This window comes from Tachyglossus aculeatus, chromosome 2 (assembly GCF_015852505.1).
Source record: "Tachyglossus aculeatus isolate mTacAcu1 chromosome 2, mTacAcu1.pri, whole genome shotgun sequence".
In the NCBI taxonomy this organism is placed as follows: domain Eukaryota; kingdom Metazoa; phylum Chordata; class Mammalia; order Monotremata; family Tachyglossidae; genus Tachyglossus; species Tachyglossus aculeatus.
This window is the reverse complement of record NC_052067.1, coordinates 24678513-24705045: the sequence shown is the minus strand read 5'-3', so window position 1 is coordinate 24705045 and position 26533 is coordinate 24678513. Positions and strand designations below refer to the sequence as shown.

At 41.6% G+C, this 26533-nt stretch overlaps 1 protein-coding gene across 8 annotated transcripts in view; it reads left to right on the top strand.

The window, feature by feature from the left end:
- RBMS3 (RNA binding motif single stranded interacting protein 3) overlaps nucleotides 1-26533 on the top strand; it is a 1223284-nt gene that overhangs the window by 653077 nt on the left and 543674 nt on the right. The gene's annotated exons all lie outside the window — the stretch shown is intronic.

Sequence of the window (26533 nt, the reverse complement as noted above, 5' to 3'; positions counted from 1 at the left end):
TGTTGCCAATTTGTACTTCCCAAGCGCTTAGTACAGTGCTCTGCACATAGTAAGCGCTCAAATACGATTGATGATGATTGGTCTGGATACCATCCCTGTTCCACTTAGGGCTCACAGTCTTAATCCCGTTTTGCAGATAAGGTAATTGAGGCACAGAGAAGTGAATTGACTTGCCCAGGATCTCCAGCAGACAAGTGGTGGAGCCGGAATTAGAACCCAAGTCCTCTGAGTCCCAGGCCTGGGAGTTTTTCTGCTCTTCCTAGTAGGCCACACTGCTTCCCTAGATACCTCCCTAAAGCACTAGGTAATTATTTGGTGATAAGAAGTTAACAGGCTAGTCTTTGGAGGAACAACTCTCCAAACCCTCTACAACTAGGTGTAAATTTGATGGTTTAGGAAACTGAAGACTTTCCAGTGTAGAAAATACCATTCCTGATCAAAATGGAGTAGTTGTAGCAACAATGGCATTTTTATATAGCTGCACTATGTACTGTTCGAAGTAAGCGCAGGGGAAAGGTGCAGGGATGCTGATTTGAATGCAGTCCCTGCCCCTCAGTATGACAGTCAACCTATGGTCATATGTAGACTGACTTGGAGTTGACTTTGAAAAGCGGTTTGTTCCTGTATTGAGGGCTTCTTCAGATTGACGTTGGCTCGAGGACAGGCGGGCTTGCGGAGGTGATGTATGTGGCGTTCCCCTTCTTTCATTCTGACGCTGCCCTGGTTCCCACCACTCATCCACGCTACACCTAGAGCAGCAGCACTTTAGGAAGCCATGTCCTGTGCTCACTTTCCTGCCCAACTTCCCGGATCACTTCCTCGGGGGGTATGTGGGAGGAATGGCTTGGCCCCTCCACTTGCTGCTAGTGCCATCTGGGAGGCTGTGAATCAATCAATCGATCGTATTTATTGAGCACTTACTGTGTGCAGAGCACTGTATTAAGCGCTTGGGAAGTACAAGTTGGCAACATATAGAGACAGTCCCTACCCAACAGTGGGCTCACAGTGAAGACAGAGAGAAAGGTGGGTGTGAGGGAAACAATGAAATTCTCCAATGCCCTGCTATGGGACAAGGAAGATTCAGATGCTGGTGGTATCAAATATTTCTTTCTGCATCAGATATTTGAGAGACATTTCTATAAGACTGTGTTGAAAATACAATCGAGACTTTTTCCTCTTGGCTGGGGCATCACAACACTATGTTAGGAAATATTTGGACAGTGTTAACAGCTATTGAAAAACGTTTAGTACATATTTACTATTCTTTTTATTTTGTTAGTGATGTGCATATAGCTTTAATTCTGTTTGTTCTGACGATTTTGACACCCGTCCACATGTTTTGTTTTGTTGTCTGTCTCCCCCTTCTAGACTGTGAGCCCGTTGTTGGGTAGGAAACGTCTCTATATGTTGCCGACTTGTACTTCCCAAGCGCCTACTACAGTGCTCTGCACACAGTAAGCGCTCAATAAATACGATTGAATGAAAAGAGTATAAGGGGAAGTGGCATCTGGCCTCCCGTCCCCTGGCTCATCCTGACCTCCGCTCCTGCGGTGGCAGAGACACTACAACCTCGTGAGGAGAGGGAGGTGAGGGAGAGGAGGGGGGCAAGAAAAGGAAAAGCAACATTCTGGCTTCCCGATCCCTGAGCTGTGCATGCCATCATTGACAGAGCCACTGCTTCCCAGAAGGTGGAGGAAGTCAGAGGGGAGTGGGGAGGGCACTCAACTTGAAATCAGTCATAATTTTAGAAGCGGGATGCCACCGTTTGCCATCAGTCGAAATCCAGACAGTTTGTCTGGAGGGTGTTGAGTTTCACAAGGTGACTGGAACCCTTTCATTTCAAAGAAAGTGCTGAAATCAATAATAATAATAACATTTAGTAAGCGCTTACTATGTGTAAAGCACTGTTCCAAGTGCTGGGTAGATTACAAGGTGAACAGGTTGTCCCACGTGGGGCTCACAGTCTTAATCTCCATTTGCCAGATGAGGTAACAGAGGCCCAGAAAAGTGAAGTGACTTGTCCATAGTCACACAGCTGACAAGTGGCGGAGCTGGGATTTGAACCCATGACCTCTGACTCCAAAGCCCGGGCTGTTTCCACTGAGCCATGCTGCTTCTCTCTGTTTAATAATAATAATAATGATGGTATTTGTTAAGTGCTTACTATGTGCAAAGCACTGTTCTAAGTGCTGGGGGGATACAAGGTGATCAGGTTGTCCCACGTGGGGTTCACAGTCTTCATCCCCATTTTCCAGATGAGGGAACTGAGGCACAGAGAAGTGAAGTGACTTGTCCAAAGTCACACAGCTGACAAGTGGCAGAGCTGGGATTTGAACCCATGACCTCTGACTCCAAAGCCCGGGCTCTTTCTACTGAGCCACGTTGCTTCTCTCCGTTTAAGGACTCAGGAGGTCAGAGTGGAAACACACACACACACACACACACACACACACACACACACACACACACACACACACACACACACACACACACACACACACACACACAACCCGCAGGCATGTATATCAACCAGTGGTATTTTTTGAGCACTTGCTATATGCAGATGCAGACACACAACATGGAGCAAGGAAGATTCCAGAGGGAAACAGGCCCCAGTAAAGCCTGAGGCCCAGGGAATGGCAGAGATCACATTCTGTGATAGAGTGGAGCCCAGAGCACCCATTACTAGGTTGAGGCTGGGGAAAGGAGAAAACCATGGCCCCTAAACCTTGTTGCAGCTTCAGATTTTGGCTGCTGGCTCCCTTCTTACTGAAAAGACTGTGTTTCGCAGCCCAGTGGACTATGGGGACAAAACTAACATCTTCACTTCCAGTCCAAATGATCTGGGAGCAGCGCTGCCCATTGTTTCCTCCCATCCTGTGCTTCATCCAGTGATGGTGAACACTTCATCCTCCAATGTCTTCAGTGGAATTAAGCGAGGGGGCACTGCAGAAAAATATATTCCTCAAAGGCCTTTAAACTCTTCCAATTTTGCAGTGTTATTGAAGCAGGAGGGGAAAAAATGGGTTGTCCCTCAAATTTCCACTGCTGGTGTTTTCTTTGAAACAATAGCAGCATCCCAGGTGAAGGTTGAATCAACATCTTAATAATAATAATAGTATTTAAGTGCTTACTATGTGCTGAGCCCTATTCTAAGTGCTGGGGTAGATACAAGGGAATCAGGTTGTCCCACATGGGACTCACAGTCTTAGTCCCCATTTTACAGATGAGGGAACTGAGGCCCAGAGAAGTTGTGACTTGTCCAAGGTCACACAGCGGACAAGTGGCGGAGTGGGATTAGAACCCAGGACCTTTGACTCTCAAGTCCGGGTTCTTACCACTGAGCCATGCTGCTTCTGCTCAGATGTGCTGTACACGTTTGCAATATTTCAGTTACGTTAAGTAACATTGGCTTCATTTTAGTGCAGTTTGTAAATTGTGTTCCTAGTAACACTTGTATTTTCCCTGTACTCCTTTTTTTTTTACCTTGAAACTCGTTCTGCTTTTGTCAACCACTTGTAAGCTGCCTTTAAAATCACCTTGATACAGTTTGCATTATGGCATCGCTGAATTTGTTCATTAAAATTTAAATGTAGCCTTGGCAATTTTTCTTTCTCCTCCGATTAGGCTCTTTTGGGGATCAACCTTGTTTAATATTTTGAAGGAGATTTTAACGTGTCTTAGCCTAGCCGAAAGCATCTTTCAAAGTCATCAATGAGATAACCTCAGCTTTCCTCATGGATTCAGACAGGCAGCAGTTGTGATTCACTGAAGAGCTATTGATTTCAGACTTCGTCAGTATCTTTACATCCTTTTCCAGCAGTGTTAGCAGCCAAGATGAGGTTGGGAGTTTTATTATGCTGCAGAAATCAGTAGTTGATATTTCATCTTTCCTAGAACGGCTTCGAACTAGGGTAGATTCTTTCAGCAGCCCTTCAGAATCTGGTATTCTCTCTCATTCTCTGGATCTTCCTTTCCCTCACATCCTTCACTGATTTATGGAGGAAAAATCCCGCCTAATAATAATAATATTTATGGTACTTGTTAAGCACTTACTGTGTGCCAAGCATTGTACAAAGCATTGGGGAAGATAAAAGCAAATCGGGTTGGACACAGACCCTGTCCCATGTGGGGCTCGCAGTCTTGATATCCCTTTTACGGATGAGGTAACTGAGGCACAGAAGAGTTAAGTGACTTGTCCAAGGTCACACAGCAGACAAGTGGCGGAACCAGGATTAGAACCCATGACCTTTTGACTCCCAGTCTCGGGCTCTATCCACTATGCCATTTTTCTTGGAATGTCAAGGAAGGAACCGTGTTTAATGACTTTCTTCATCAATATAATTTGTTTGGATAGTCAAGAACATACACTTAATTCTTCCATAAGAAATATTTTCACCACATATTTTGGCTAGAATGCTGCTAGGATAGCTAAACTGTAATTTCCTTGAGGACAAGGATTGTGTCTACCTACTTTGTTGTATCAATCGATCGTCTTTATTGTGTCTCTCTCCATTCATTCATTCAGTTGTGTTTATTGAGCACTTACTGTATGCAGAGCACTGTACTAAGCACTTGGGAAGTACAAGTCGGCAACATATAGAGACGGTCCCTACCCAACAACGGGCTCACAGTCTAGAAGGGGGAGACAGACAACACAACAAAACAAGTGGACTGGTGTCAAAACCATCAGCATAAATGAAATTATAGCTATATGCACATCTCTCTACTCCAGTCCACCCTTCACTTTGCTGCCCAGATCAGTTTTTCTTAAGAAGCCATCCTACGCGTGTCCCCCAGGCCTCAAAATTCTCCAATGGTTGGCCACATCAAACAAAAACTCCTTACCATCAGCTTTAAAGGACTAAATCAAGTCTTCCCCTCCCTCCCCCTGTTTCAACTTGCTCCTACTTAATTTTGCTCTTCTCCCACCAAGATCCAGCCGACACTTTTCACTCCTCTAACATCAACCCATTTATTGTACTTCAGTCTCTTCTTTCTTGCCGCCAACCCCTGGCTCATGTCTTCCCTCTTGCCTGAAGCTCCCTCTCCCTTCATAGCTGACAGAGCACCACCCTCCCCATTTTCCAAGCCCTACCAAATCCTCCAAGAAGCCTACTCTGTTTCACCTGTCATATCCCTACCCGATCCTCCTTCCCTTCCCGGGATGAAAGGAATTCCTAGACCCTGAAAAAAGTGGCTAGAACTCAGTCTTGAATTTCAGCATCAGAAAAAAAAAATAGAAGTACAAAGTAATACTTTCTGCTAAATCACAAGCATTTCTCCCTGGGTTCTTAGCCTGGCCTAGTGGGCTTGGGAGTCAGAAGACCTATGTTCTAACCCCAGTTCATTCATTCATTCAGTCGTATTTATTGAGCGCTTACTGTGTGCAGAGCACTGTACTAAACACTTGGGAAGTACAAGTTGGCAACATATAGAGATGGTCCCTACCCAAAAACGGGCTCACGGTCTAGAGGGGGGAGACAGACAACAACACAAAACATGTGGACAGGTGTCAAGTCATCAGAATAAATAGAAGTAAATCTAGATGTACATCATTAACAAAATAAGTAGAATATGTACAAGTAAAATAGAGTAATAAATCTGTACAAACATATATACAGATGCTGTGGGGAGGGGAAGGAGGTAGGGTGGGGAGGATGGAGAGGAGGAGAGTTCGGCCACTTTGCTCTGTGCCTGTTACTTCATCTGTAAAATGGGGGTTAAGACTGTGATCCCCTTGTGGGACAGGGACAACCCGATTATCTAGTATCTACCCCAGTGCTTAGTATAGCACCTGATGCATAGTGCTTAATAGATATCATTTTAAAAAAATCTCCCAGCAATGATTCATATAGCTAAAACTTATGAACATATACCTGTTCCCTGTCTCTTACCTTGCCTAATTCATTTTTAAATCCATCTCCCCATTAGATTGTTAGCTCCTTGAGGGCAGGGATCATGTCTACCAATTCTATTGTACTCCTCCAAGGGCTTAATACACTGCTCTGCAAATAGTAAGCACTCTGTACATACCACTGGTAATAATAATAATGATGCATTTATTAAGCGCTTACTTTGTTCAAAGTACCGTTCTAAGCACTGGGGAGGTTACCAGGTGATCAGGTTGTCCCACTTGGGGCTCACAGTCTTAATCCCCATTTTACAGATGAGGTAACTGAGGCACAGAGAAGTTAAGTGATTTGCCCAAAATCACACTACTGATGGATTGATTGATTGATTGATCATCTGTTTAATCTTTCAAGTCTCTTGTTGCCTCTACTGCTTTTGGAGATAGCTTCAGTGGGAGAATAATACTGAAATGACTAGAAGTTTCATCATCAATCGTATTTATTGAGCGCTTACTGTGTGCAGAGCACAAGTTTATCTTTAAGGTGAATTAACTGCTCTAAGTAATATTTTAAATCAATGCCCCAAAATGTGTACATGAGATATTTACTTTACCTAGAAACTTCACCCAGAAAACAATTTTCAGTGTCTTGCTGTGAATTAGAAAGGAAATTCACATTGTATAAAATAATTAAAATTCATGGAATACATACTTCTCAAAAGACCATATCTGGGTTTACAGCAACAAAGCCAGATGAGATGTCAGTACTGATGGGTGGTATTTTATAGTGACAATATCTAGTAAAATTGCTATGTATACACCTGCGTGAATCCTGAATTTGACTAGGCTTTGAAGTGCCCCTCTGCTCTTCTCCCATCAATATCTTCATTTCTTCCATTCAGACTTGAGAAGCCCAGAAAGGTCATTGCAAGGAACAAGACATTTCACTCACTCTATAGACACCACCCCTTTCTCTTTACTTCTTATAGACCAAAGCAGCATAGACAGATCTGGATTTTCTTGTTTGCTGTTGTGTGTAGCACACAATGGGCGCTCCCATAGACTCATGCCTTGGGCAAAGTTATTCTCAGGAGATTTCTTTGACTTTCTGATTTGCCACTCTCAGCCATTTTCCTTTTACTAAAGTTATAAAGTGAAATTTGCCCTGCGGGTCCACGACCTTTCTTAAGATTAGCTTTCCTACTCTATTGTGTAATAATGGCACTTTTCTCGACATTGCCTTACCTCGTTACGCCCACGCCTCTTCCATACGCAGTCAGAGCAGGTCTGCCTGTGAGTTTGCACCTACTGAGTACAAAGTACTGCACTAGGCTCTTGGGTAGAGTATAGCCTAAGCAAAACAAATGATTCCTACCCTCAACGAATTTGCAATCTAATAGCACCTGTGTATTCATTTGATCCATGTTCATTCATTCATTGTCTTATTAATTGAGCACTTACTGTGTGCAGAACACTGTACTAAGGGCTTGGGAGAGCACACTATAACAATAAACAGACCCATATCTGGTATGAGGCAAGGCCCTATAATTCAAATCTTGATCCTCAGTAAATGGTTCATTCATTAATTCATTCATTCAATCATATTTATTGAGCGCTTACTGTGTGCAGAGCACTGTACTAAGCACTTTGGAAGTACAAGTTGGCAACATATAGAGACGGTCCCTACCCAACAACGGGCTCACGGTCTTGGGGATGGAGTGGTCACCAGTAGAACTACGTTATTAAAGTGAAAAGGACATGTGATGAAATAACACAATTGAAATGAAGCAGTGACTTTGTTAACCTGCAGAATATGATAGCCACAGTGTAGTCTGATCGTCAAATGTGAGATGAACTAGAGGCATCGGGGAGATCATTTGTGTTTCTTTGCTGAAACTGGCTTTTGGATTTGTCTGTCTCCCCCTTCTAGACTGTGAGCCCACTGTTGGGTAGGGACCGTCTCTATATGTTGCCAACTTGGACTTCCCAAGCGCTTAGTACAATGCTCTGCACACAGTAAGCACTCAATAAACGTGATTGAATGAATGAATGAAAGAATGAACAAATTCATCTTTTAAATTAGATACTAGCAAGTTTCGATGTCCTCTCTATTGCCAAATGTCTGGACTTTTTTTTTTTTTCAAGAGAAAATCAAAATTGAGCATGCCCCTCCTCTAGTTATCTTGCATAAATAAATCCCTCCACAGTATATTAGGTTCATATGTGTGTACTTATGTAAGCATAATAAAATAGGTCATGAAGATCATCTGAAATGCTATCATGTTTGGGAAATTACCCTTTAGTCTTGGCTGGCTTGCTGTCCTTGACACATACCCATTTTACTCAGCAAAAGTAAGTATGCGAATTGGCTAAAAGCTCCATTAGGTTGTCCGAGGCTAGGGAAGCCCATATGTCGGTGTCTGTAACACCTCCTCACTTGGATCCTCACGTGGGACTTTGTCCTTGAGATGCCCAGATGGATGTGTTTCTTCTAGTCTGTAGCTCTTCCATTGACTGAAGAAGTTGTCACTGATATTTAATTCCTTGACCCATTTTGTAATTGAAACAAAAAGGCTTAGAACAACTGCACAGTGCTGTAATACTCTAATTATGAAGGTGGGGATTTATTTTTTTTTAAAGTACTATTTAGTTTTACCAAAGGAATGGGCTTGGGGGTTTCCATGAGGGGCATAGCAGTTAAGGCAGAGAAAGGGAAATCGGAAATCTACTTTGTGTCCCTATGAGCCTGATCTGGTGCTGTCAAGAAGCAATATGCAGTTACGATGTAGAGTGTAATATTGTGGTATGACTTGAGCAAACCTGCTGGAGATGGTTTGATCGGCTTGCTCCTTAGGATTCACACCTTTCTCTTTTTCAAGTCAAAACTGAACTTAAGGCATGAAGTGAAGATGAGATTTTTGTGTTCCTTCGATAAGCATGATGCTTCCAGGAGAGCCAGGATTTTGAGGGGAGGCTTTGGATTCTTGTGATTTTCAGGTTGAAATCCCAGAAGAAAGTTGGAGGAATGAATTGCAGCCAACAGAATAGCCAGCAGCACTATATACACTTTCTATCAGCTCATTATAAGTCTACAGAAGCCCGTCCCCCAAATCAGGCTGGTCACTGTTGGTCTTCAAGGGAGCAGTAAGGGAGCATAATAGCAATTTAGGCCAAGAACAGAGACTGGGTGTACCAAGTGAGAGAAGTGGCCATTAAGAAATACATTATGGGCTATAAGTTAGAGCCAGATGGTTAAAATGCTTCATCTAACAAAACAATTCACAGTGGATGAGCTAACAGTAGTTGTTAGGGGGTGAATGGAGAACATGTGACAGCAGTGCTGCATTGTGTGATGTGCTCAAGTGACAGCTGAACAGTTCAGATTTTCTTCAGGCCGGAGCAAGAGATCATAGTTATTCCATCATCGTGAAAACCATCCGGAGTATGTAATGTGGCTATTGACAAGGCTTTCAGACTACTTATTACTTTCCGACAATGTTGTGTAAAAAGCTCAAACCCAGGGACTGGCAAAAGAGCTAGTGGAACTTTAATGCCCAGCGGTATTCAGATGTGCGAGATAATTATAGCCTTGCCCACAGCAGATGCTCTGTTCTTCTATTTGGCAGTTTCCTTGTTGGGTGTGCAAATAATTTTCCCTACCTAAGCTTGTGGCCATTTGGATGATATAAATGTGTCTCTTTCGTGTCAGAGATTGAATCGTTTTCTTTGTCGTGGCTTAAAAGGACACTTATGCTGGGCAACTGATAGGAAGCTTTCATTATATTCCATTATATTCTCCTCCCGCAATGGGAAAGCATTTGGTGTGGGAGAGAAACCAGTGTGGAGGTCCCAAGCCTGCTGATCGAAATTGGAGTAAGAAAGACTCTTTCTTTCCGGAAATAGCAGAATAGCTGCACTGAAACACTGTTATCTTTCAAGAAGCTAAGAATGACTTATTCAATTCAGGATGTCTTTTGATTTTGAGTCTCAAACTCAAAAGGATAAAGAGCTCTTTAAGTCTAATGAATATTGGGTCAAATTTTAGGCAAATGAAGCCATTTATCACCTATTTATAAACTCTCCCTAGTTCACAAGCTCATGCTTATTCTCTGTTTTTTATTTCTGCCTCTCTTTCTCTTCTCTTTTACCATGAAGAATGTAGGAGCCACCCAGGTTAGACTTCAAATAGTCTCATGTCTTTCTTCCACTATTTACAAAAACAAAACAAGACTGGCAATTATTTAGTTGCTTTTCTTCACACTGCCAACTTTCTGCCCCCTTTATCCATGTTCGTTAACAAGTACACACTTTCTCCCATTTTATCCTGCTCCTCAGTTTTCTCTTCAGTATACCTATTTCATCTCTTCTCTGTTTCTCTATCTAGGGTTTCCTCTTCTCCCTTGCAAGAGGATGTCCCTGACTTATATTGTATCGCATATGTGTGAGAATCTCTCACACTATGTTGATGAAAATACAGTAACTCACCATCTCTGGCCTCTGGCCATTCAGGGTGAGTAAGGCTCAGGCATGAGTGGTTAAGATGAGGAAGGAATATCTGCCATCAGCAGGACGTACACTTGAGTTATTTTTGCAGTAACAGTGACGGTTTATGCTGTAACCATCCACAGCCGTCCATCCGGCCTCCCAGTGCCCAGCGAATCGTGTTGTAAGGTGGCTGAACAAGGGTATTCTGTGCTGACCTAACAGAATATCTGAGACTTTAACTGCAGCAGACACCACTCTGCCCTCATTCAAGTCATCTTTGAATACAGTGTACAAGTCATTTAATAATAAGGGATGGGGTTACCTGTACATGTATGTGGAGGGGAGGAACTGTGGTGCAATGGAAGACTTTGCAGCACTGGAAATCAGATGTCTGAGTACTAGACCTCACTTTGTCACCTGTCTATTCTATGGCCTTGAGCAAGCCACTTAACTTCCCTCAGTTTCCCCATCTGTAAAATGAAAAGAATACTACCTGATCCCTATCTCGCAGGGTTGTTGTGAGGAGCAAATTAGAATAACTAATGTAAGGTGCTTTGGCAATGAAAGCACTGAATAGAACCCGTGCTTAGGGGCTTAACACAGCGCTCTGCATATAGTAAACACTCAAATATATTAATGATGATGATGATATAGACACCTAAACTCACATGTAGGTTCATGGTAAATTGGAAGCGTGTTTAGGATGCTTTCCTCCCTTCAAAGCTGTAGTAAAAGTCTTCCTTGACTAAGACCTCTTCTCCCAATCCCTTCTGTGTCACCCTTGCAGTTGGATTTGCATCCTTTATTCATCCCTCCCTCAGCCCCACAGCACGTATGTTCATATCCATAATTTATTTATTTACATTAATGTCTTGTCTCCCCCTCTACACTATAAGCTTGTTTTAGGCAGGGAACAAGTCTATCCACTCTATAATATTCTGCTCTCCCAAGTGCTTAGTACAGTGCTCTACACACAATAGGCACTCAGTAAATACGATTTATTGACTGATTTAGTCAATCTTTTGATAAAACATATGAATGAGTCCATTGTTGCCTGCTTCTTGGGCAGGGTTTGTTCAACGGGGACTGTGTCCAATCTAATTACCATGGATGTACACCAGTCAGCACTTAGTACAGTGCTTGGCCCCTGTGAAGTGCTTAATAAATACTGTCATCATTGCTATTATTTTGATACAGTAGTCTGGCTGGGGCAGAAAGAGTGGAACTCTTGAGTCCTTTGAACTTTTTACCATCAAATTAGTAGGCTCTGTTTTCAAAATTAATTCAAACAGGAATTTGCTGGTCTGTTGCCACTTTTGATATCATTTTGCCCACTGGTAGACTCCTCAACTCCCCCCACCACAGAGAAAACTGAGAACAGTACCAGGAACACTCGTTTGACTAATTGTTAACAGGTATAGAAGTTACTGTGACAAACTTTCAGATTTAACTGTTCCAATACGAGGTTTATGTTTTGATTGATCTCGTCTGGCCAAAACAATTCGTAAATTCCATTTTTGATAGCTCCTGGATACTCTTTTGCAGTTCTTTCTCCATCTGCCCAAATTGCTAATATTATTATTATTGTTATTATACTTGTTAAGCGCTTGCTATGTACCAAATACTGTTCTAAGCACTGGGATAGGTATGAGTTGATAATCAAGTTGGACACAGAACCTGTCCCACATGGGGCTTGGCTCATAATCTAAGTAGCCCAAATGTAATCCAACGAATAGAATTTGGGCCTAGGACGTAAAAGATCTGAATCCATCCTGGCCCAGTCACTGGCTTTTTGTGTGCAATCTTCCATAGTGTCTCCGGGCCTCTTGGCTCATATGTAAAGCATTTGCTCCTTGCTATCTCACAGGGATGTGGGGAAGACAAATGAGATCATTAAAATTAAAATCAGTTTTAAAAATAAAACCGGCGTATAAATTCAAGCTGATCTAATTGATAAATGGATTTGGAAATGTAAAGTCTTTCGTTTCATCATTAGTATTTGAATGCCTATTGTGTTCATTTTAATTAACGAGCGCACTATTTGGGGGGAGTTTGCCTTGGAGGACTTGTATAAACAGTAAATGATAATCATGAGCATGTATGTTTGGTAGACTCTTAATGATATTAATTATTCCTCATAAATAATTTTTGTATGTCAACTGGAAATGGCAGCTTGGGTGGATTAATTTTTTCCATATTATATAATCGGGAGATGTTAAATTGCTGACGGCTGAGTGACCATCTATTTAGCATTCCAAGTTATACAAATGTATATTCTCTTAGGTTAATTCGTGATTCAATGGCTCTCACTATTCGGTTCTAAAAATTGTATCCATAAATTCAAGTAATGGTAAGACAGAGACTTCAGCATCTCAGTCAGTCGATCTGCGTGCAGAACAGTGAAGTAAGAACTTGGGAGAGTGTAATACCACAGAGTTTGGTAGACATGATCCCTGCCCACAACAACCTATCCAGCATATCATGTGTGGATATTGCTTAGTGGTATTCTCTCTTTCTATAAGTTTATAAGCAAGTCCTGCTTTTATTTTAGTTGCCTAAGGCTTGATAAGTTGATAAGAGACTCAATGAGCTTCCTTGCATTAGATTTTCTCTTCAGCGAAAGAAATTGCCAGAGAGACTTTTTTTGGCCCAGTTGTTATACTGTGTTATTGTACAAGATTGTACAGCCAGTGGCTGGAATTGTTTCCATTTTTTTTAAGCAATTGTAAACACGTGACTTCAACTGATCCCGTCAGAAAAATTATCACTGATTGAAATTAATGATCCATAAAGGCAGAACAAATGACGTGCAGATCCCTTCCTTGGAAGGTTTCTGCATTTCGGATTTAAAATGTGTGAACTATTTCAGGGATTCAAGAACTGTGGGCAGCAAATACCTGATTCATAGTGGGATAATTATTTGCCGCCTAAGTGCAGTGGGTATGTCTCTCTCCCAAGTGTTGGCCAACTTGGAGTAAGGGTGAAGAAATGGGGGGAAAACAAGTTTAAGCATTTAAAGAATAAAGTTAAAGAGTTGCTCTGGGGAGATTTTTCCCCTCAGACCAGGCACCCTGGGGAAAAGTCAAGGAAGAAAATCCTTAGGAAACAACTTCTGATTTCTCAAAAAAAAAAACCCCACAGAAACACAGGCCTGATGGAGCCAGTTCTTCTCAGTGACAAGCTCTGAAGAAGTAACTAACACCCTGTGCTGGAAGGAAAGAGCCAACCAATTGATGGCATTTAGTGAGTTCCTTGTACTTCCCAAGCGCTTAGTACAGTGCTCTGTGCACAGTAGATCCTGAATAAATACGATTGAATGAATGAATGAATGTGCAGAGCACTGCACTGAATGCTTAAGAAAGTTCAAAATGGGAAAAATGACAATTCCTGACTTCAAGAAATTTACAATCTAACACAGGGCGGATAGGATTAAGGCTGTGGTAAGCATACATTGAAAATCTGCAACCCATTAGGGAGGGTAATATTGAGCAAGGAATATTTTAAATCGAGAGTTAGAATCCTCCTGTTTCTTTAATATTCTCAGTCTCCTCCTATTTCCTTGAAATGTGCACATGCAAATATTTTTCCTGATATTATCATCTATATAGTATGCCCAATTCAAATTTGCATCACTTAGTCACTGAAAAAAAATTCTAACTGGGGGAAAATGTGTATGTTGGAGGCATGCATCTATTTTATGCAAGACCAAATAAGCTTGCTTTGGCTGTTAGATCTAGTATGAACTTTATAGAGAATGTGATTTATGGTTATATTTAAAGTTACTATCTTTTAACGGGGAGAAATTTCATTGTGTTCAGTATGCATCAAGTTAATATTTCCTTTTTTTAATTTTCCATCACATGATGATGAACATTAAGATGTTTATGATGTCATACCACCAGGTTAGGTAGGACCCATTCTACAGTGGGGATTTTTTATAATACACTCAGTTCTGCCATAACGTGTTCATTGTGCAACTTGGCTAGAATGTGGTTGGGAAATTAGTGTACATTCACCTGACAACCCGAGCTTGTTGGGACAGTGTGTGCTGCCTAGGTGTTTGTGCACAGGTGGCGTTGGATCAAGGGAACATTACAGTACCCATTTTCCTTAAGAAAGAATTTTATAGAAAACACAGCACTGGCCTCATAGGTGAACTGTTTGCATGCCGTTCAAACTGTTGTCTTGCCCCCACTGCTGAATTCAAAATGCGTATGTGTGTGTATGGGAAGATAGGAATCTGGACATGGATAGTATTTTAGTACTACATGCCTGAAGCTTAGGTACTGTTCTATAGTGGCACTTCCATCTCCTTAAATGAGGTGTGAGTGGAAACAAATGAATTTGGCCAGGGCCCAGGCACTCCATTCTGAGAGTATTAGCCAATTCCCTCTCCACCCTGCCTTCGAGGGAAATGAGGAAAGTGCAAATGATATTGAAAGCCCCTTAAAGAAGCACTCTCTTTGTTCCTGAAGTCGTGCTCCTCCTAACATCCTGAGTCTTGCTGGGTTCATCGAATATTAACCAGAGGTGCTGGTGGTGATTCACATAATCCATTAGCAAGGCATTCGGTTGATCCTCTCCAAATGGTCTTGGACCCATTGGCCAATTTCTTGAGGTAGGGAAAGCAGTTGTGCTGGTGGAGGAACTCGAGACATGCCAAAATGTATTGGGAACATATTTGTTACATAATAAATGTTCCCATACAGGGTGTAGTAAAAGAATAGAGGCTTACCAGCAACCATTTTGTACAGTTTGGACCATTGTAAAAATTGATATTCAAATCCGTTTTTCCAATCTTGATCACTAAACTCGTGAAGCAGATGAAATATCAATTTATGGTGCACCCTTCTTCCCTGCTACACTTCCTCTTCAATCAATCACTGGTATTTATAATAATAATAATAATAATGATGGTATTTGTTAAGCGCTTACTATGTGCAAAGCACTGTTCTAAGCTCTGGGGGGATACAAGGTGATCACGTTGTCCAACATGGGGCTCACAGTCTTCATCCCCATTTTACAGATGAGGGAACTTAGGCACAGAGAAGTTAAGTGACTTGCCCAAAGTCACACAGCTGACAATTGGCAGAGCCGGGATTTGAACCCACGACCTCTGACTCCTAAGCCCGAGCTCTTTCCACTGAGCCAGGAGCGAGTACTTACTATGAGCAGATCACTGTACTCAATGTTTGGGAAAATACGGACTGTTCAATCAATCACTGGTATTTATTGAGTACTTACTATGAGCAGAGCACTGGACTCAATGTTTGGGAAAATACGGAAAGTCACCTTTTATTGTTGTGTTGTACTTTCCGAGGTGCTTAGTACAGTGCTCTGCACACATTAAGTGCTCAATGAATATGATTTATTTTGATCTTGATCTTGATCAGTCTTGATCACTAAACTTGTGAAGGAGATTAAATATCAATTTATGGCGCACCCTTCTTCCCTGCTACACTTCCTGTTCAATCAATCACTGGTATTTCTTGAGAGTACTTACTATGAGCAGAGCACTGTACTCAATGTTTGGGAAAATATGGAATGTCACCGTTTATTGTTGTGTTGCACTTTCCCAGGTGCTTAGTACAGTGCTCTGCACACATTAAGCGCTCATTAAATATGATTGAATGAATAAAATGGGTAGACACGTTCCCTGCCCAAAGTTAGCATACAATCTAGAGGGGAAGACCCACTCAGAAATAAATTGTGGGTATGTTCATTGATGTTGTGGGCCTGAAAGTGGCATGAATATCAATTGCTTAAAGGGTACAAATCCAACTGCAAGGGGGATGCGGAAGCAGGAGGGAGTTCCAGGCCAGAGGGAGGATATGGGTGAGGAGTCGGCAAAGTAGATGAGATCGAGGTACAGTGAGTAGGCATTAAAGCAGAGAAGTGAGTTTGCGGGGTTCCAGTAGGATTTAGAACTGTTTATTGTTGTACTCTCCCAAGCACTTAGTAAAATGCTATGCACACAGTAAGCGCTCAATAAATGCAACTGAATGAATGGAAAATGACTGGAGGTTCTTGAGGATTGGAGAAATACTGACTGAATGGGCTTTTTTTTTTCAAAAAATGATCCACAGAGCAGAGTGAAGTTTGGACTGGAATGGAGAGAGATAAGAGTCAGGGCGGTCATTGAGGAGTCTTCTAGACTGTGAGCCCACTGGTGGGTAGGGACCGTCTCTATATGTTGCCAACTTGTACTTCCCAAGCACTTAGTATAGTGCTCTGCACACAGTAAGCGCTCAATAAGTATGATTGAATGAATGATACGGTACTGAAGATGCGTTATGAGGCATGGTTGGATCAGCATAGTAGCAGTTTGGATGGAAAGGAAAGGGCAGATTTTAGCAGTGTTGTGAAGGTAGAATCAACAGGATTTGGTGACAGATTCAATATGTGGTTTGAATGAGAGAGATGAGTCTAGGATAATGCCAAGGTGATAGGCTAGTGGGATAGGGAGAATGTTGGTGCTTTCTACAGCAGTGGAAAAGTCGGAAGAGAATAGGGTATGAATGAGAAGATGAGCAAAGAGATATTAGGTTAATATGGAAGAGAACATAGTCAACCCTAAGAATAATTAATTAATGTTGGCATTTATTAAGCGCTTACTATGTGCCAAGCACTATTCTAAGCGCTGGGGGTAGATACAAGATAATTAGGTTGTCCTATGTGGGGCTCACAGTCTTAATCCCCATTTTACAGATGAGGGAACTGAGGCACAGAAAAGTGAACCGACTTGCCCTAAATCCCACAGCTGATCAGTGGCAGAGCTGGGATTAGAACCCATGACCCCTGACTCCCAAGCCTGGGGTCTTTCCACTAAGCCACGCTGCTTCTTTAATGCTTATATTAATTGTTGCTACTTCTACTAATGATAATAATTGTGGTATTTGTGATATTTGTTAAGCACTTACTATGTGCCAAACACTAATCTAAGAGCTGGGTTAGATACAAGTTAATCCCAAATTGGGCTCCCAGTCTGAAAGAGCGAAAACCTGTACTGAATCTCCATCTCACGAATAAGATGTGACCCATGCAAAGGTCACACAGCAGGCGGGTGTATTAGAACCCAGGTCTTGTGCTGCTATATGCCTTTAACGAGCATTGATGACTTAGGTACTTGATTAAAGTATAGAGAAACAGCATGATTTAATCATCATCATCATCATCATCATCAATCGTATTTATTGAGCGCTTACTATGTGCAGAGCACTGTACCAAGCGCTTGGGAAGTACAAATTGGCAACATATAGAGACAGTCCCTACCCAACAGTGGGCTCACAGTCTAAAAGGGGGAGACAGAGAACAAAACCAAACATACAACAAAATAAAATAAATAGAATAGCTATGTACAAGTAAAATAAATAAATAAAGAGTAATAAATATGTACAAACATATATACATATATTTAAGGGGTAGAGCATGGGTTTGGTACTCTGAAGGACCTGGGCCCTAACACCTGCTCTATCACGTGTGTGCTGTGTGACCTTGGGCAAGTCACTTAACTTCTCTGTGCCTGTTACCTCATATGTAAAATGTGGGACGTGGACTGTGTACAACCTGATTTGTTTGTATCTACCCCAGCTTGTAGTATAGTGCCTGACACATAGTAAGCGCTTAACAAATTCTATAAAAAAAAGATAGAATTGTGTTTATAAAATGCCGACTCAGGGCACTGTAATAAATGCTTGGGAGAGTACAGTGGGATCACTAGACCAAATCCCTTTCCTCAAGGATTTCACAATCTAGCAGGAGAGACGGATAAAGACATAAACTGTAAATTGGAGGAAGTCACGGAGTGTAAAGTTTCTACATAAGGATTCTGAGGACTGTGAGGACTCAATTTATGTGACATGCAAGTGCTGAAGTGCCAGCAGAGAGATATAAAGTAAGGAGATTATTGGTTTATCAGGGAGGACCCTCTGGAGGAGATTTGCTTTCAGAAAGGCTTTGAAGAGCATGCATTGGTAAGCCAACAGAATGAATGGGTTTTATAGCTAGTAAGATTATTATTATTATTATTATGTAATTGAGTAGAATGGAGAATGTATTCTAGGGAGTTGGTAATAATAGAGAAGTAAGATTAATTACAGAAGACTTCATGGAAGAAGGAAGTTTTTCATGAGCATTTGAGCTATGGGAGAGTGTAGCAAGAGTAAATCAGGAACAGTACAACAAAGTGAGTTCTGTGGTGCAAGTTCTTGTAATTTAAGTGGTCATATTTACATAGACTAGCTTCTAAGCATGGTATTACTGTGGGTGAGCAAAAGGAATAATAATAATTGTTATGGTATTTAAGTGCTTACTATGTGCCAAAGCACTGTTCTAAGCCCTGGGGTGGATACGGGTAATCAGGTTGTCCCACGTGGTGGGGCTCACACTTTTAACCCCATTTTACAGAGGAGGTAACTGAGGCACAGAAAAAAAGTGACTTGCTCAAGGTCACGCAGCAGACTAGATTGGTATTTATTTATTTATTCATTCTATTTATTCTATTTTGTTAATATGTTTTGTTTTCTTCTCTGTCTCCCCCTTCTAGACTGTGAGCCCACTGTTGGGTAGGGACCGTCTCTATGTGTTGCCAACTTGTACTTCCCAAGCGCTTAGTACAGTGCTCTGCACACAGTAAGCGCTCAATAAATACGATTGATTGATACATCATTTTGGAAAAATTTACAGGACTGCAAATATTAGGTTATTACTATCATTATTATTATTATAATTATTAAGAGCTTACAATGTACAAAACACTGTTCTAGATGCTGAGGCAGATACAAGTTGATCAGGTTGGACACAATTCCTCTCCCACATGGAGCTCATAGTCAAGTTAAATGATTCAGTACCAAATTATATTGGCCCTGGTTCCACCACTGGCATTTAATGGAAAGCACATACTCTCACACATTTTCTGAATTGTAGGTCTATGCTGATGTAAGCTTCAGAGATTTCTCACACGCCAGACTGTTCATTTAAGTGACCTTTTATTTATTTTTTTTTACTATTACTATCTGTATAAAACATTGTAGCTCGACATAACCTTTAATTAGTGAACTGTGTATCAGAGTTCAGACAGGGGCTATCTCAGGTTCAGCACTAAAATGAAAGGTCATAACATCAGAGTTGTATTGGATACATTTTGGGGGGATTTTTTTTTGGGGGGGGGTTTAAATCAGATCCTCAGATCCTTAACTGAGCCGCCAGAAATTCACCACCTCAGCTGAGGACGGAGAGAATTATTCCGAGAAAGGGAATTGGCGAAGCTTTGGCGAAAGAGAATTTGCCACTTGATAATGGTACCATATGGCAATATTACTGCCAATTTTTCAGCAGTGTGAACTGTTTTGTGATTTGTCTACCAACTGTATTGTTTTGTTCTTCACCAAGTGCTTACTACAGTGCTCTACACACAGTGAGTACTCAATAAATACAATTTATCTCCTCTCCCCCTACTTGAAATTGTAGAGAAAGAGTAGCATTACAAGAAATAGTGACAACAGGAGTTATTTACTGACTAGGGAACTTTGGGAGAAATGAGATAATATGGAATTGTGTAAGCTCCTTAGAAAAATGCCCATGTATCCAACTAAATAAGCCCCCACCTTCTCTTCCACTCCCTTCTGTGTCACCCTCACCTGCTCCCTTGCTCTTCCCCCTCCCAGCCCCACAGCACTTATATACATATTTGTAATTTATTTATTTGTATTAATGTCATTCTTCCCATCTCTAAACTGTAAGCTCGTTGTGGCAGGGAATGTGTTTATTGTTGTATTGTACTCTCCCAAGTACTTAGTACAGTACTCTGCACACAGTAAGTGCTCTATAAATTAGATTGAATGAATATTCTCTTATTACCTGTCTTTTACATGCCATTAATATTGATTCTTTTTTTTTAAGTTGAAGTAGCCACCAGAGTGACACCACTGGTACATGTTAATCTTTCAGGGGCAACTGATTAGTGTGGTTTCTTGTAATAATGTTATTCTTTTTTTATTGAACTAGTGATTTCCTTGCTTCATCCTCTCCTTTGTCAGTTTAGGTACTCACTTCTGTTTTTAGTACTCGTCATGGTGAGCTAACCATTCACAGAGGCTTTGGTTGGACATCAATAACTTGCATATAGGTTTTGTCCAAATCAATTCTGTCAGATTAGGAATTGTGTTAAATGTTGTTTTAAGTGTCATTATTTTGTTGCTACTTAGTTTATGGTGAAAATATCATTAAGATTTATGATGGCAGGTAATCACATCAGAAAAATATTCTGCTTTCTCCAAGATATCTTCGTAATTCAGTATGTGTCACTTTTTACTAGTGAGTGATTTTGAAATTTCCCTCTACACCTTTAAGAACAAAAGAAAATGCCATATTGGGTCAATCCAATCCAGTTCTGTCTATTAATAATAATAATAACGATAGTATTTGTTAAGCGCTTACTATGTGTAAAGCACTGTTCTAAGTGCTGGGGGGATACAAGGTAATCAGGTTGTCCCACATGGTGCTCAAAGTCTTAGTCCCCATTTTACAGATGAGGTAACTGAGGCACAGGGAAGTTAAGTGGCTTGCCCAAGGTTGCACAGCTGACGAGTAGTGGAGCTAGGATTCGAACCCATGACCTCTGACTCCCAATAATGGGCTCTTTCCACTGAGCCATGCTGCTTCTCATGCATTCTCATCTATTGCAGTGATACTACAAAATAGTTGAAAGAACAGTGCTAGATTTGACACCCACATAGTATCACCTTCTAGTAGCCCTACATTTTCCCTTTAATAACTTCATGGCCTAGTAAAAAGAGCATCGACCCGGAGTCAGAGGACATGGATTCGAAGCCCTGCTTTATCACGTGTCTGCTGTGTGACCTTTGGCAAGTCCATTTAACTCCCCTGTGCCTCATCTCATCTGTAAAATGGGAATTAAGACTGTGAATCCCATGTGAGAAAGGGGCTATGTCTGACCCGATTACCCTATGTCTATCCCAGTACTTACAACAGGGCTTGGCACACAGTAAATGCTTACAGGTACTACAGTTATTATTATTTTCAATTTTTTGTATCTTGGTTAAGCAAGGTTTAAAGTGCCCTACTCTGAGTCCCGGGCCTCAAGCCTTTCTAACTTAATTTTCATGTTCTCTTAATTCAAATTTTCATTCCTACTGCCATGATTCCTTCCAATTACTCTTGTAATGTTCCCCCTCCTTGTCCATCCGATTCGATTCATTGGCTCCATAGGCCATCTACCATATGTATTCAGGAAGCAGTGTGTCCTAGTGGAAGGAGCACTAGGATCAGAGAACTTATGTTCTAATAACTCTGCTACTTATCTGCTGTGTGACTTTGGACAAGTTTCTTGACTTCTCTGTGCCTGAATTTCCTCATCTGTAAAGTAGGGATTAACTACACCTTTTTCTCTCTCGCACCTAGACTATGAACCCCACATGGAATAGGGATTGTATCCAACCTGACTAAATTGTAACTACCCCAGTACTTAATTCAGAGCTTGAGAAGCAGCCCTGCTTAATAGAAAGGCAAGGGTTTAGGAGTCAGAAATCATGGGTTCTAATCCTGGGTCTGCCACTTGTCAGCTGTGTAACCTTGGGCAAGTCACTAAGCTGCTCTGTGCCTCAGTTACCTCATCTGTAAAATGGGGATGAAGACTGTGAGCCCCACGTGGGACAATCTGATTACCTCTTATCTACCCCAGCACTTAGAACAGTGCTTGGCACAGTAAGCGCTGAACAAATACCAACTTTTTAGTTTTTGGCACATATTAAGAGCCTAGCAAATACCACAAATATCATCATCATTATTATTATAATTGTTTTAGGCTTGTGGTGAGTTGGCTACTTTATTGCTTCTTTCTCATTTAGACATCTTGGCTTTTGTAATGATTCTATAATACCATTACAACAACCTTTACTACTAATATTATTTTAGTTGTTGTTATCATTATCACATATGTTTAGCACTTACTATGTGCCAAGCACAGTTCTAAAGGCTGGAATAGATACAAGTTAATTAGGTCATACACAGTCCATTGTCCCGCATGGGACACAGTGAAAGTCACAGTTCACAGTCAAAGTAAGAGGGAGAACAGGTATGAAATCCTCATTTTGCAGTTGAGGAAGCTGAGGCACAGAGAACTGTATTATTATACCTGGGATTAGAACAGATGATGTGTTGACTTTAATATGTGCGTCTTTGCGTTTTTCAGTAATTCCTGGAAGATGGAACACATGTCATTGCATCTGCTTACACAGTCTTGCAAAAATTGAGCAATGGTCATTGAAAATATTTATTCAAATTAAAGTTTAGAATGATAAAAGTAACTGAAAACACACAGTGGGTCTGTTTAGCCTATAAAAACATTCTTGCTCTGTTTCTAAAGCCTTAAAAAAGGAAAGTAATCCTTTTGTATTATGGGCTCTGGGATTGTTGATGTTTATTCTACATATGGGAGACTGCTTACCCTTCCTCAGATTCTCTGGAGTTGTAGGAAGAGACCTACTTAGCAAAATTTCACATTTAGTTGTGGTACCATTGGTATTGAATCTCTAAATACTGGATTCCTTTATGTTTGTGGAAAATTAAAGTTTTGAGGTTTGAATCACTTTGGAAGGGCAAAGTGAACACAGAATTTACATCCAGTTTCAACTCCTCTTGACTTATAAGGGCAAGAGCTGAGATCATGACCGCGGTCATCTCTAGCTTCAGGAAATCCAGCCGGTTGATGCTGAAGCTTGTATTTTCAACGTCTTGGTTGCTTACACTCTGATTTCCTTTAGGCCTGACCTAATTTCTTTCAGACCACAGGCCTGAGGAGCCAGGCTAATTTGTGTGGTGAATTTACATCAGGATGTGTGTGTGTGTGAGGCTGTTGTTGGCCTCAAGAAGTAGTGGTGATGTTCCACTTCCTGCTTGGCAAAATTAAGAGGTGTTGAGTGGTGGATCACCCAGCTCTTGTTTGCCTTGTAATTGTGTTTACCACTCGCAATCCTGGAGTAATTATCATAAAATACAAATGAATAGATAAAAAAGGGACTGGAAGATGAAGTAGGATGAGGTCCTCCAAGTCCGTATATCATCTGAATAGAAGGCTACATAAAACACTGATTTAATGAATTAAAATTTAGTATTGACACAACACGTGTCACAGCCATGATCGGCGCAGGATTAGGGCTATATTTTTTCTAAGACAAATTTCTTCCGCTAAATCAGTGCTGTGTGTGAGGAAGGTGGAATAAGGGCATAAAATAAGCTTTTAAAAAATAGAACTAGTTCACATCCACCCATGGCCATGGCATTTTGCGGGGAGGTGTATTAATTAACTCAGGTGGAAATTTCAGTGGTGGGTGGCGGGCTCTCAAGCAGGGTGCTGTCAAACTGCATGCATCAAATGGGCTCCCGGGGAGAAGTTAGGAGAGGGCGATTTCAGGTGCCCACCCTCTCTCACCATGGACTGCGATACATTAGCCATTCTCCTCTCCACAGCCGGGAGAGATGGCGATTGTGGGTGGAGTCCTGAACTGGCCGGTTACACCTGGTGCTGACAGCTACATGAATAGCTCTGATTAATTCTCTGAGGCTACTAAAGTACCATTTAGTAAATGACTGCTCCCTATGTGCTAAATGGCACCCTTGTGGCCTGACGAATTTAGAGTCTAAGGCCTAGGGATTTAATGTTTCTGCATCTTATCCAAGAGATTTCCTCAGATACCGGGCAAACTGGTTTAATATTCACCGCGAAATGTCTCACGAAAGCCAGTATCTACAAACAACCAGCGTTTTAGGGTATACAGCTATGAAATAAAGCCATTTTAACACTAAATAAAAACAAAACGTCTCATTTTAATGATAATGATGGCATTTATTAAGCGCTTACTATGTGCAAAGCACTGTTCTAAGCACTGGGAAGGTTACAAGATGATCAGGTTGTCCCACGGTGGGCTCACAGTCTTAATCCCCATTTTACAGATGAGGGAACTGAGGCCCAGAGAAGTTAAGTGACTTGCCCAAAGTCACACAGCTGACAATTGGCGGAGCCGGGATTTGAACCCCTGACCTCTGATGCCAAAACCCAGGCTCTTTCCACTGAACCAGATGCTCATTCCTACAATTAACATCTAAGGAAAGAACTACAGTAAAATGTTAGAAATAATATTCAAGGAAGAGTTTCTGTGGATCCTCTACTTCTAGGTCCTATGACAGCATTATTGCCTTTGCTGTCATGTTATGATCTGTACTCTAAAGCATTCTTCTGAAGGAAATTATTGTACTTTATGGCTTAAATTCCTGGAATTGAATATTTTAAAAATTCAGGCTCTGTTCAGATTTAATTTTAGTCTATTAATAAAATATTATTGTTCTTGTTAATAAAGTAATAACGCTAATTCATGTCGCATAGCAGAAGTTGCTTTTTACGAATGCACTGAGGTCCCCAAATGCTTTGTTACAAGAGCGCTTTCTGCTTTTCCAACCTTTTCTACTTCATAGCTATTGCTGAAGATGAAGTGTTATTGGAAACGAATAGAGTATGAAGCTGAAAAGTTGGTTTCCCGATTGGGAGTCCGTTGCTCGGCTTTATTCCACATTTATTCTTGACACAGCATTTTATGGTTGCAAAATATAGGGAAGAGTACATGGAGTTTGCTTATAGGATAGCTTAGCAGTGGTTTATCCTTCCAAGTTGTGATGGACACAGGTAATTCGTTGCAGACAGGGTGTTTAGAGGAAGGCATGGTGTCCCAAGTCCACCTCCTTTTTTTGTTTTAATGGTGTATGTTAAGGACTTACTATATGCCAGGCACTGTACTAAGCGCTGGGGTAAACACAGAGTAATCAGGTTGGGCACGATCCCTGCCCCACATAGGGCTCACAGTCTTAATCCTCATTTTTCAGATGAGGTAACTCAGGCATACTCATTCATTCATTCACAGGGAAGTGCCAAAGTTCACACAGCAGACAAGGAAAGAGCCAGGACTAGAACCCAGGTCCTCTGACTCATAGACCCATGCTCTTTCCATTAGGCCATGCTGCTTCAATGAGTCGGGAAGAAAATGTTGCTTTTTCCAGGCCCTGAGCAAGCTTGCTTAATGGTGAGACCCATTTACCTAGAGACATCCCCCTTTGATATTTGAGAGCTTGACTGGGAGGTGGCAGGTGGACACATATAGATCTCAGCTTTCCCCCAAGTGCTTCTTCCAGCTCCCGAAAGCGGTGAATTCTGGAGGAAAAGAAGCAAGCTGGTAGCAGCCCAAATGTTTGCGTCCAACGGAGGATGGAGAAAGTAGAGAAGGGAAGTTGATTTCCCTTCCACAGCTTCTTTGAAGGTGGTGCGACCCCCCTCTGGAACCCAGATGGGAAGAACACCTGATTCAGTCCATTGTTCTGTTCTAAGGCCTTGGGAGAGAACAGTAAGCGAGACAAATGTTCCAGTCCCTCAGGTAGTTCACAGTAGAAGGAAATAAACATTCTGACTAACTAGCTGTCCAAGGACAGGGAACTCTGAGTTCCCTGTGGCCAGGGAAATGGCCTGAATGTCCAGGTTCTGGTCATTCTGAACTTGGAGGCAGGGATGGGATGGGGAGGAGGCACTCTGACCCTGCTTGCAGACAGGCCTGGGTGGCACCTGGTCCAGGAATCCTGCAGAGGGATTGGGGAAGTTGGCTGATTCCTGGACTGATTCTCCCCCACCTCCCCTGCAACCAGTGCAATAATAATAATAATGATGGTATTCGTTAAGCGCTTACTATGTGCAAAGCACTGTTCTAAGCACTGGGAAGGTTACAAGGTGATCAGATTGTCCCACGGCGGGCTCACAGTTTTAATCCCCATTTTACAGATGACGTAACTGAGAAGTTGTGACTTGCCCAAAGTCACACAGCTGACAGTTGGCGCAGCCTGCATTTGACCCCATGGCCTCTGACTCCAAAGCCCCTGCTCTTTCCACTGAGCCACGCTGCTCGTTGTCCAAGGACCTTAGGCCTTTTTTTTCAGATCTTCACCGCTTAGCTTTTTCTGTCGGTTTCTCCTCTTGATCAATTCTTAATTTTCTCAAGAATTTTCCATTATAACTAACTAGTCTCCTCTTTCCCACTCAGACATAATCAATCATTGGTATTTGAATGCTGAACTAAGTGCTTGAGAGCGTACAGTACCAATGAGTAAGTTTACATGATCCCCATATGCCCACACAGACAT